The sequence below is a fragment of the Numida meleagris genome, chromosome 1 (genome assembly GCF_002078875.1).
Source record: "Numida meleagris isolate 19003 breed g44 Domestic line chromosome 1, NumMel1.0, whole genome shotgun sequence".
Taxonomy (NCBI): domain Eukaryota; kingdom Metazoa; phylum Chordata; class Aves; order Galliformes; family Numididae; genus Numida; species Numida meleagris.
In genome coordinates, this window is record NC_034409.1 from 134,870,259 (window position 1) to 134,882,750 (window position 12,492).

General features: G+C 40.1%; 1 protein-coding gene across 4 annotated transcripts in view; it reads left to right on the forward strand.

Moving 5' to 3' along the window:
• RASA3 (RAS p21 protein activator 3) overlaps window positions 1-12,492 on the forward strand; it is a 177,219-nt gene that overhangs the window by 120,620 nt on the left and 44,107 nt on the right. The gene's annotated exons all lie outside the window — the stretch shown is intronic.

Here is a 12,492-nt window from a genome sequence, read left to right on the forward strand (position 1 = left end):
TTTTAAGGGCGTTACTAGTTAAGTGAAGTTGTAACGTAGCTTGTGTGGTGACAAGGTGTTACAAAGCTGACTTAACAAACAGAAGTCTGCCATCAGTTATTAAAACAGACTCAGAATCTCACTTAAATTAACTGAAACCTCAAAGTCCCAGGACTCAAATAGGCATCAAGATTTTGCTTTCATATGAGGAGTTGGAAGGCTATTGCCCAATGACCACAACAGAGCAACAGAGCCTTTCAGGTGGCTACTTCAGGAGCAGTGGCAGTACTGGTTGGCTTCTGTCAGCAATCTGCCTTGTATTCTGTGTCTGGCAGAACAGTCATCAAAATCGGAGTGTAAGTATCGTACATTTCTAGCTGGCTGGTAATTGTTTCAATAGAAAAATGCTCTGCTAGTAAAATTGCGACCAACCTTATTTTTAGACCAATATTTGACATAGTTTTGTTGTTGCCTCTGCAAAGGCTTTGTGTAGAAAGCTATCATGATAATCTTTGCAGCTGGGGTCTATTAACAAATGCAGGTGAGCCATGAGGTTGATCTCCATCCTTCTAGGCTCACGTGAACATGTGGAGTTTGTGATCTTGCATGCCTGTCTATATGTTTTCTAGACACCCAGTCCCTACCAAAGCTCTGTGAGTAGGTATCTTTGAAATCTTTTGCTCTACAGTCTGACAGTTAAAAAAAAAAAATCTGATGAGGCATACCTAATAGCAGGCACAGTGTAAGTTGCTGTCTATGCTCTGATCTCCTGAGATTTTGCTAACACAAACCACTTGAACAGAGCTGTACCTCTCTAAGGTCTAAAGTTGCCATGTCAGTATAGCTGTGCACCATGTGGAAGGCCTAACCTTCACTGAACTACTGATCAAGGACTCTCTTTGTGTCTTTTGCCACTGTGTAATTTGAATATGAAGAAGTGATGATGTTTCTGAGAAACTGGGTTTCAAATCTGAAACTGTCAAGTCCTAGGCTGGCATCTTTTGCTGAAGTGTTGTTTCTGTTGCCATAGGTCCTAGGGCCTTACAGGAGAGGGGGAAATAAAAAGAGGGAAATGATGGTTTATTGTTCTACTCCACTGTCTGTCACCTATGTGAAGGCAGATGTGTATATGGAGCATTTAGAACAGTGAGCTTATCACTAAGCTTGGACTGTTCCTTGGAGCAAGCCCAGAGGATGCTGTGCCTAGAGACAGAAAAGGAGCAGAATTGTTCCAAGTATCAGCTTCATTTGCATTAGTCTTTCTGGAGGTGAGCAGTGCACTCTTAAGTGGTGTGATACAGCAGGAAAGGCCTCTGACTTTATCCTTTGAACTCCAACTGTGAGGTAAGACCATGAGTTGTCTGATTCTGTGCCAACACAGATTACACGGAACATCCTTTCACTCTCACCATGATCTGTTTTGAATAGTTAGATGATATACCGAAGGACTTTCAATAGTGTTTTTCTCACTTTGCTTTTGTTTTGAAGGAGTATGCCATACCACAGCAAGATGTGGTCTTCAGTTAAATAAGATCTGGTAATACTGTAATACCAATGCTTTTTTTTCAGTGATATTCCCGAAATGCTAGAAATAGAAGTCTGAAAAAGTCCTTCTTAAAGTCTTAAACATGCAGCTTTTTGCTTCATGGAGTGCAGTGAGGCAATGTCAACTTTAGTGTGCAGCATTTTTTTCTACCTTTCTATTCATTTGACCGGTCAGGTTTTAAATCAAATTCTTGCCTTTGTGGCCTTGCTTTGAAGACTATTCCTTCCACTCTGTCCAATACAAGGAAAATACTTTGTATAGCTTGTGAAGCATTCTGCAACTTTGATTTTGAATGTATTGTTCAATAAATACAAAGTATTAACTGAAATATGTGTAAAAATTCCAAGGTTTTAACCACTGACTTGTAATGCTCAGAGGTTTGTTTGTTTTTTTAATTATTTAAATTTAGCTCTTGGGTCTTAAAAACAAAACCTGAAGATCAGACCCCAAGCAGTCTTTTGTCTGCTGAAAGTATCTTTCCTGGGGTCTTCCTGCTATAGTCAACCTGAGCACTCTGTTTGGCTTTGGCTAGTTTCCACAGCTATTTGTTATTTGGGTGGTAGGTCGGAGTAGGGCTAAGATGTACGTAAGGGAATTCAGAAATAAAAATATTTTTAGAGTATGTAGTTCCACTGGTGCAGGTTTATATGGCAGTATGTCTTATGAATGAGAAAGACGAAGGGAATAGTATCAAAAAGGAAAGGGGAACGATTACATCAGGAAGAAAAGCACAGAATGTCATTTGGCATTTTCTTCATGGTGCACATTTTTGTTAGGGAGTTATGCAGCGAACTGCGGCTTTATAATGCTTTTCAACACTGTCTGAAGTCTGTTCCAGGTTTGTTCGTAGATACTGTGTTTGTAGTACATAGACATTCAAGCAAGGAGAGCAGTAATTAAGTAATGCTTGACTAAATGGATGTGGAGCCAGAAGTTGCCAAGTGAGAAGAATGGCAAAGATGGGAGGCAGAACCTTTGTTACAGGTCATTCATGAAGGAAAAGTAGAGACTGGATGAATCAGAGGAATGCAGCTATCAGATGAATGTTGTGAAAATAACTGTTGATTTTTTTTTTTTTTTTGGACAGCTCGTGTTTGTTACAGTGCACAAACAAGACAAAGATGTATAACTGTGACAACTGTGAGGTTGTCACCCTGTGAACTTCTTTGACTTTCTATATTTTTTTCCTTAAATGAATTTTGGGACTCTTAGTGGCAGAAAGGAGAACATTATCCTGCAAACTACCACATAGATATGGCTGATTAAACAATTCAGGAGAACAAAAACTGCTTCCAATTATTTAATTGTCAACTATTTAAAAATACCTTAAGATCTCAAGCTTTTTTAAGCCCTGGCATAATGCTTGTATTTTACAGACACATACGTGGGCTGAATGAAAACTAGGACTAATTGAAAAACTTCTTTTTGCCTATTTAGAAAATAAATAAACATGAGTTTTTTTACCAGCTCACCCACAGGTCATATCTTCAGTACTGTGCCCTCTGTGCCTGTGTGCATTGCCACCACCTCTGTATTCCAGAATATCGTGACAGCAGCTGTGGCCTTTGCTCAGCAGTCTGCAGCCCTGTGGAGCATGCTGTGAACAATTAGCTCAGCAAGAGGATGACAAAATTCATCTGAATGGAAAGGCAAATTAAAATTGCTAAGTACTGAGCTCTTGAGCATTAAGTAGTAGATTATTTTAAATGCAAAAGGTATGTGAGATTCCTTAGCCTATGCAAAGGAAGCAAAAAAATGAGTTCAGAACTGTTACCTAATAGCTTCTCCCTAGGAAGCATTCAGTACTTTCATTTAGCCCTAAACCACTAAGCTGTTGTGCTTCATTAGAACCCTTCAGAGGCCCTAGTCTCTGCCAGCTGCTACAGCACAATCTCTCGGACTGAATCTCTGTAAAAGAGATTATAAGGAGAAGCATTAGTGGATTTAAAAGTTACACTGACAATACAGATGTAGGCACCACGCTAAGACTTCTTGTGTCCCTAGGCGGCTCCTGTTGTCATCCTCAGTGAAAACCAGAGCTCTCACTTCTTGCATGCTTCTTCAGGGAGCACTTTGCTATTCTCGGTTTCCCTTTGTGGGATTGCTGTGAAACTTGGTGGTCCTAGTGAGTGAGTTGGACAGAGTATCAGCTAGGTCTCTGTGGGCCCCTTGTGTCCCTGTTACAGGACATCGAATGCAGCGTTTTGATAGAATAGTTCAGCTGGAAGATACAGTCAAAGATCATCCAGTTCAACTGATGTGTTGTATGTTCATGCCATACAGAGAGAGGATGCCTACACCCTAATGAGCACAGACTTTTGCCCAAGAGCTTATCAAGTAAAAGAAGACATGTATGGACTTCGCAGCCTGGTATCTTTGTGTAACTGCATTTATACTAACTACAGTTGTGCCATGTAATGAGCCATCATGAGTGCAAAGTATAATAGGAAAAAGTCTTAATCTGTAGGTTCTGGTTTCTCCCTTTGTAGGGCCTGGTTTTTTCACTCACAGAAGATCTCAAGTTGATTTTTTCCATGCTGTTTAGAACTACAGCCTTCCTGGACCTCTGTACAGTCAGCTGCTGCTTCTTGTCACTACCAACATCTAGCTTTACCTTTGACTGGCTGTTAAGCAAAGGCCATCTCTTACCTGTCAAGTGTTTTGTCATCTGCCAAGGATGCATAGTTTTGTGAGTGTTTTAAGGTAGTAAGGCCATGGAAGAAGTGCTCAAAACTCCTTGCCTCCTTGCTTGTGACCATACCCTATTGTTTGTGTTGACACAAGGTTCCTGACAGCTGCTTGAGCAATGGTATATTTTATTCTTTTCCCCTCCTGTTTTTTAAGTTTGAATCAGGCCTCTAGACGTGTACATCCAAGAAACTGCACCATTCTCCAGTGCAGAAGACAGAAAATGGGCAGTGGGTAACAGGGAAGGACGTTCCCACAGCCATGCCAGTTTGAAGTATTTGGACTAAGTCATGAGCAGTTTGTTATTCCATGATTACATCTGGAAAATGATGGCATGTGCTTCTCCCTGAGATTTTTTTCAGTCACTACTTTCCATATGCAGATATCCTTCCAGCTTCACAACACAAGTACTCAGAAAGGAGCCCTAAACCTTTTGTAAAACTTTCCTCACCATCTTTAAAGCAGAACATGTGCAGCATGTCTGTGTTCAGCACAGAAGGGTGGTCTGCCAGAGGCTTTAAGGCCTCTGAGCTGCTCCAACTTTCTGTCATCCCACAGAACAACGTAGCCTACTATCAGTAGATGTGTGCATTTTTATTTATTTAACAAAGAGAAGGGCTCAATATATACTATTCAATAAAGAGAAGGGTTCCTGAAGATAACTTTGTAGAAAGCCTGTAGGCTTTGCTTTGATTACACTACCAGGGGCTACATTTAGAAGCAGTGTTCTGTATTTAGCAAGATGACGTCTGACTTCCAGAATGCCTAGAGGAACAGGCCACTGAGCTCCTGCTGAAAGTCAGCGTGAGCTGGGAGTCTGGCTCCCTGATACTCCTCTGAGAATTCCAGCATGTGTATGTAATTAGTCACATTTAAATGTCTGTATTTATTCAGTGTCCCCAGCTGCTCCTTCAAGTGTTGTCTTATGTCTTGTCTCTCTCTTAGGTTTAAAAAAGCTTGGAAACATCTACTTTGGAGAACTTCCCCCCCCTCTGCTCCTCCTTTTGTTCTTTCTGCCCGTCATGGTAAATCTATACAGTTGAAGCAACCACTGTCTTTCTTATGTAGGGACACAGTTTTCCAGTGAGGGTTCACAAGTCTGCAAATACATGAGCACTGCCGAAGTTTTATTTGATAAATGAAGCATTTGTAGACGTGGTATGGAGGATTTGGCTGCTCTACATTAGTTTATGAATTAAACTTAAATGCTTTGCTACTCTTGAGAGCTGTCTGAGATGCATTCTGACCGTATGGAACACCGTTAAACAGGCTGTGCTTGCAAGGGCAGGCAGGAAAGGAAACAATAAGTAGATACAACATCTCTAAGATAAACACTTCAGAGGTCATTAAGAGAACAGTGACTGAGCTGTGGGTGTTGAGGAGCTTTAAAAGCTCTTCTGAAGAGGAAAAGGGGAAGGTGAGGAGGGAGTAATTTGTCAAGTGTCTTTAAAGCAGGTCTCTGCTTATTGTTGGTTGCGCTGAGACACAGTGACCGTATCCCAGCCTTGGCTGCCATGTGGATGGAGCACAGACCGTGCAGTGGGCAGCGTTTGCTTTGTAACTGCTCACATGAACTTTGCTAGAAAGTGGTGTGGGCAGCACGTTGCTCACAGGTTCTCAGCCAGTGACCTAAAAACAGTCTGGCCTTCTGTAACTTAAAATTCTCTTAGCACAACGTGGCATTTCTTAGGTTCAGATAAGTGATGCTCTATTTTGGAAATTTTAAGTGATCAACCTCTGTGTACCAAGTCTAGTTGGAAGGGCTGAGATAAAGGCTATTCCTGTTCATGGATTAGCAGTCTGGATCCTAATTTAAGAATTAGAGGAAAACCTGATCCCGTCTTGACTAGTGAAGGTTTGCTGTTGTCACCAGTGATTGTGTTTGGAAATGCCTTGAAAAACTACAGGAGTGCAGCTTGTTTTTCAGCCATGGAATATATTTAAATGCTTTTGTATAAAACAAAAACATATAGGCATCATCTTTGAGTCATCTGAAAATTTTCCTTTACTAATTAGGTTGCTTCCTGCTTTTCTTGTTTATGATGGAGCTAGTTTACTTTCCTTTAGACAACTATCTTAATCAGATCCCAGGCGTCGGTTTAGAAAGTGTAAAAAGGGTTGGATTAGCGAGAGAACTTTGAAATGCGTGACTAAATTGTATGGCAATGTCTATGTATGACACAGAAGAGCAAAACATGTCTGCTTTCTGTCATGGCTGTATCTCAGATGCTGATAAGAGTGGAAAACAGGAGTTCAGAAAGGGTAGGCAGCAAAGTTTTAGATTATACTTTTCTGTGCTGTTTTTGTTGTTTTGTTGTTGTTTGTTTGTTTTCCCTTCCCCCCCCCCCTTTTTTTTTTTTTTTTGCATGCCATTTCAATGCAGAAAACTCTGGTGCCCTTTATTGCCATGAGACAATTCAGTCTCTCCCAGTATTCCAGTTTGCTGTAATAGGGTAGATGTGAATCCCTGTTTTGAAAAGGAGAGCTCTAGTTGTCAGTTCTGTAGGGCAGGGTTTGGCCCTCTCTTGAGGGTCCATGCAGTGTTTTTCTTTTCCAAATTAGAAGTTGCATTCCATTCGCATTGAGTCCATTAGCCACCTTGCCACGTGGGTTTGCTGATTCTGGGTTTAGGGAACATAACTTTTGTATGCTGCTTTAGTTAAATTTCTACTCCATTGCACAGAAAGGAAGCCTACAGCCAGATTTGAACTTGCTTCAGGGTCAAATGAAGCTTATGTTCCTGCCTGAAATACGAGCTGAATCAGTTAGGGAAGAAAAAATGGTATTGCTGACTACAAGCAGGCAGGTTTAATGTATGCATCGATCAGTTGACGTCACAGTATTTTGAAAAAAATCAACTTTTGTTTGCTGCTGGTAAGGAATCCTAATGAGGGCATAGAGCAGTTTCAAGGCTTAATTTTCAATAAATATATGCCTCCATTAAAATGCATCACAGTCTCCTGTCTCTAGAGAGCATACCCTGCATCATGCTATGCGTTTTCTTGCAGGATGGCATCCTGGTTGTACTTTTAATCTTGCATGTGTTTTATAACAAATTCATGGGGGAAAATTGCTCACAGATGAAATCACACAGTATCTGGTAATTTATTATGTAGTGCTGCAGTGCTGTGGGTTTGGGGGAATAGGGAAGGGAATCGGGAATGAACGGATATGTCTCTGTGTCCAAGGTTTTAGCACAGTACATGGGTTTTCCTTTCTCCCAGCTCTGTTGCTATTGAGGATAAAATGCCTGCCATCTAAGGAGTTCTTTCCCCTTTGCTTCTCTGCTGGCACCAAAACTTCTCTGGACTGTTTTGTAGTCTAAATCAAGTTAAAATTGCCCACTCTCTGTCAAACCTCCCCATACCCATAAATATCACCGTTTCCTGCTGCCTAATTTCTCACTAACTGAAGTATCTGTTTCACGCTTCTTTGTTCTTGTATTCAGTGTTTCTTCAGTACTTCTTCTCTGTTGCTGAAATTCTTTCTGTTCATTCAAGTCACACGCGAGTATCTTGTTATCTGTAGAACTAATTAAGAGCATCTTTTTTTTATTAGGCCTTTTGGCGGTAGTCCAAGCATTTAAAAAAAAAAAAACACCCTCACCATTTTGAGATTGAATTGACGCCTGACTGTGGAATAAGTATAAGGCTTATTTTGTAATGCAAGACTGGAATGCAGCTATTCTAGGCCAGTCTATTTCAACAATAGGTGCCACTGTTTAAATAACGTGACGGCACTTCCTGTTTTAGCCAGAGTAAACATCATCTGGGATTATACATTGAAGCAAAGTATTCAAGCATAAATCCTTCTAATAAATGATTTTTAACTTCTAACTGTACTTGAGGTCACAGTGTTAGTTGGATTGAAAGCATTAAAGAGCGTTCCTGTAGGATCCATATTTGTAAGAAGCACATGAATTTTGAGATCTGTGAGTTGTTGCCACCTTGAGATACAGGCAGTACCCCACGTGTCAGCCTTTCCTATTTCGATGATGTCCTCCAGTGGCAATCATCTGGAGCAGTTAGTTGATTTTGAGTTAAGTCCCTAGGAGAAAACAGTGGACTGTATCAAAACACTCTTTGATGTTCACAGTATTTAGTGTAATGTAAATTTCTGTGCTGTTTCATTTTGAATGATTGCTGGAATTCCTATAGATTCCATGATGGTTACCAACCAAAACCAGTAATCAAGCTTCTGAAGTAACAGTGCAGTGGGATGTGATGGAACTTAAAATCACACTTCTCTTTGAAATTGTTATCTATTGCTGCAAGAGCAATGCTTGCCAAGGTGATGTTTAGATAGCAGCAGAGGAAGCTGGGGGCATCAAAGTATGGTAGGAATAGAGGAAACTGCAGGGTAAAGAGGAAGTCAAAGGGTCCCAGGTGTTGAAGTTGGGTTTTTTGTATTTTCTTTCTTTTTTTTTTTTTTTCAAGTATAAGGAAAGCTGAGACATGGTACACAATGCATAGGAAACACTCTTCATTAACTCTATTGTTCACAGAACTAGTTGTTGAGAGGAAGCGATGGCAAGAAGTCTGCTTATATATATGACAATAATGAGAAAATATCTTTCCCAACACCGTCATGATGAGCTAGAGATCATACTCATTGCTGGGTACATTGTACTGGAGCTTAGCTAGTTATGAGCAAGTGCACTGCAGAGTTTGCATAGCTAAAATAATCAGATGTCTCCTTTTTTTGTTGTTATTGTTTTCTTTTTCTTGGTGTAGATATTTGACTTGGATGCCACACACTGTGTGCACTGATGGGTTACAAGCTACACAGAATTGCCAAGCCACTATCATCTGCAGCCCTTCCTTCCAGGGGGATGTCCAGTAGTGCTCTCTTCTCTTCACAGCTAGTGGATTTACCAAAATGTAGGACCAGAGTATCTTTTGACATCTCTGCCACTCTTTCAGGTTTTGTAGAAATCACTGGCTGATTCCAAAAATCGCTGGGGGAGATTGGCAAAATGTAAACACTTTCTCAGAGCCTGTATGTTGAGGAGGTCAGGCTATATAGGATGCTGTTAGGCTTGAAAGCATTCACAGAAGAGCTACAGGAGGAACTGACAGCCGGGTAAATGTGTCTTAGGGTGACAATATGTTTGATTTATGCAAGAAAAACCTTGAAGTGATGAAACCTTAGTATGTATTATACTCAGAGAAGGGACCTTCTGATTGTATGATTACTTATTCTTACCGCAGTGACACCCAGTGATTAGAAGCTAAAGGCTAATCTAGTGGGAAACAAGTAGTAAAGCACTTTTTTGTTGTTGTTCATTATCATTAATCAGTGAACAGTTTCCTGTAGAATGCTGTGAGGATGTTTTTATCATTGTGAGTCCTTTGAGCTTGGTCTGGATTTCTTTCAAGAAGGAGCTCTGGGGATGCAGTGAATATTACAAGCTCAGTGCCCAACTGGACTAGTTGGGAGATTTAATCACTATAATGAAAGAGGTCAGACTGTGCAATTCTGATGGTTTCTTTTGGTCCCCAAACACATGAAGATACTTAATGCAAGTATGAACTGTTTGTATAATAACTGGAATTATAAAGTTGATGTGGGCTGCTAATTACATCTGGTTATACCAGAATGCCTACCTGACCATGCCCTCACTTGCATCTTGTTTTTCACTGGGAAGTTCTAAAGTGACAATACACTAAGCTTTTTTTAAAGAGAGCATGCTTTGCATTGTTTCTCATCACCAAGGATGTTAGTGTTGTATCGACAACTGGATAACCACACTTTGTGAAGTTGCCTTCTTTGAGATGGAATGTCACTGGTTTTAGCTGAGCTTGGGACACGTGACTGGGCTTTCAAGGTAGAACTCAAAATGGGACAATATGCAATCTCAAACTGTCAAGCTTAATGCACTGCTCTTGCTAGGATACCAGGATTCCCATTCCATTGTGCTCTGAGTGTGCAGGAATCCTCACCTGGTGTGGTATCCCATCCAGCTAGTCAAAGTATTTTGTCTTCCATTAAAATCCCGTGCCTTCCTCTCCCGACATCTTCTGGGTATTACTCTGTGATGATTCAGTGCAGGCCCCCAGTTGGAAAAATCTAGATCATTGAATGCTTTGAAATACTATCTATAAAGACAATATATGTATGTGTTTTTAAAAGAGAACACTTCAGGCAGGATCATTGCAGGTGGGTATTTTGCTTATGTCTTAAAAATACTGGAGAGTCTGACGAGTCTGGTGCTTCACAGCTCTGTTATTTCAGAGGACAGTGCTAAAGGCAGAGTTTGTCCACATGACCCCCTTACTTTGGTGTTTCTGCAGAAAGACCCCAAAACATTGTTCCTGCAGTTTCTGTGTTGTACACACCATGTGATCCTCTAGGCACAGAACACTATAGCACATCTCCAGGAGAGATGGTCCCCATTTCTGCTGAAGTCTATAAAGGGGTAGGCTGTAGCAGGAACCAGGAGCACCAACAGTCGTACCTATATACCAGTACTAATCAGAAGAAAGGGCAGCAGTTGGTCTAGAAAAGTGTTACAGAAGCTCTGAAAAGCTGCACACGTATTGCCTTACATGTGTGCTGTTTCAGTGCATCTGAATTTTAGTAATTTTAGCATAATCAAGTGTCACAATGAAGTAAGTAGCCTTGTAAGACCAGGGGAGCAATTCATATTAAGTCAACATTTTGTGACAGCTGTTTTTTACATGAATGGTTTATGAATTCTATTTAATCTGTCCTCTTGCCAAATCAGAAACATCAAGGAATATTTTTTTAAGTTATTTTCATGGGAAAGTTTATTACAAACTTTGTCTTTTGATGGCTGTGATGTTTGTGCGTCTTGGAATGAATAGCTCTATCTGCCTTGCTGGAAAAAATGAGATAAATTGAACTTACCAAACCTGATCTGTCTTGCTGTTTGGATAATGAGAAAAGACTCTACAGCTGTGTTCCTTGGCTGCCCCTCACAAACTTGGTGTACCTGAATACTGATCTAAATGTAACGTTTTTAATGTGTTTTATCTTTTAATAAAAAGTAGTTTTTCAGAATAGAATGCTGTGGTTTCAGTTAGATGTGTGATACCGTATGATTTCTGTGTAGGTTTTTTGTTGTTGTTTTGTTATTTTTTTCTTCTCTGTTTGGTTGCTGCACTGTCTGTAATCACAATGGGATGGATAAGTTGAGGTTTTTATTTTAACTAACTAAATCTGGACAGCATCAAGTTATGAGTAGTATATCTAGAATTCTGCTTAGAAGAGAACATTTTCATGAGACCTGTGACATAAATTATATAACCTTAGTCCAGTTCTCTTATCAAAATGAATTCAGTGCATCAGCATTACTTTGGGACTTGGCTGGCAACTTAACTGACATCAGGTTTCAGTAGAGGTGATGAATCAGCTTAATTTCAATTCCTTAATGCAAATATTGCATCTGGAAGAAGGATCAAAGCCCTTTAATAATAAGTACTGTTAATCAAGATCACAAATCATCTGATTATTCATATAAATGAAGTCAAAAGTTGTTCTGAGCTGTTCCAAGTTGCGTTTTTAAAATATTAAAAGTTGTACCTATCTCAGGTGAGCCAAGGCATGCTGAATACAGAAGGTTGTAGCCTCCATGTAGATTGAATAAGTACTGCTTAATTTGTTTTGACCTGTGAGTTTATTTGATCTCTTCATTTAGAAAAGTATATTTGCTGCTATGAGTGCATACATATAATTAGATAGAAAAATAATATAAGAATGCGTGAAAGAGTCATTAAAGATTTAGTAGAAGACACATTATATTTGGAGTAGGTAGTACTGAGAGGAGACTTGCTGGGCTTTTGTTCCATCAGTGCCCTTGCTGAATTTATCTCATTCCCATCCCTTGCCTTCCTTTGTTCTCCCTCTTGCCCCATTGTCACCCTAAGAATTATTGGGATTTGATCCAGTTGGGTTATTGCACCCCATGGTCAAAGGGTGTTGTTGGCATGAAATGTTGATGCTTTTCTCCTACGTGCTCTCTTCAGACTCTCTTAACTGGGAGAGATTAGAGGTCTGTCTGTTAAGGTTGCTTTTACAAGAATGTCAGATCTTTTATTTTTTTTTAACGTTACCATCTGTGGCCAACCTGGGATAGCTGACTTAGCTATACTCAGCAATGAGGAAGAAATCCTCACTCAACAATTTGACAGAAAACCTTGAGGTAAGTTAGGGATATGCTCCTTCTGTTGTGCTGTTTTCTTTGCTTCTTCTAGTTGAATATTTCCCGTCCTGTCTCCTCCAGGGTATCTTATTTTCTTCTGTCTGTCTTTAGTTCT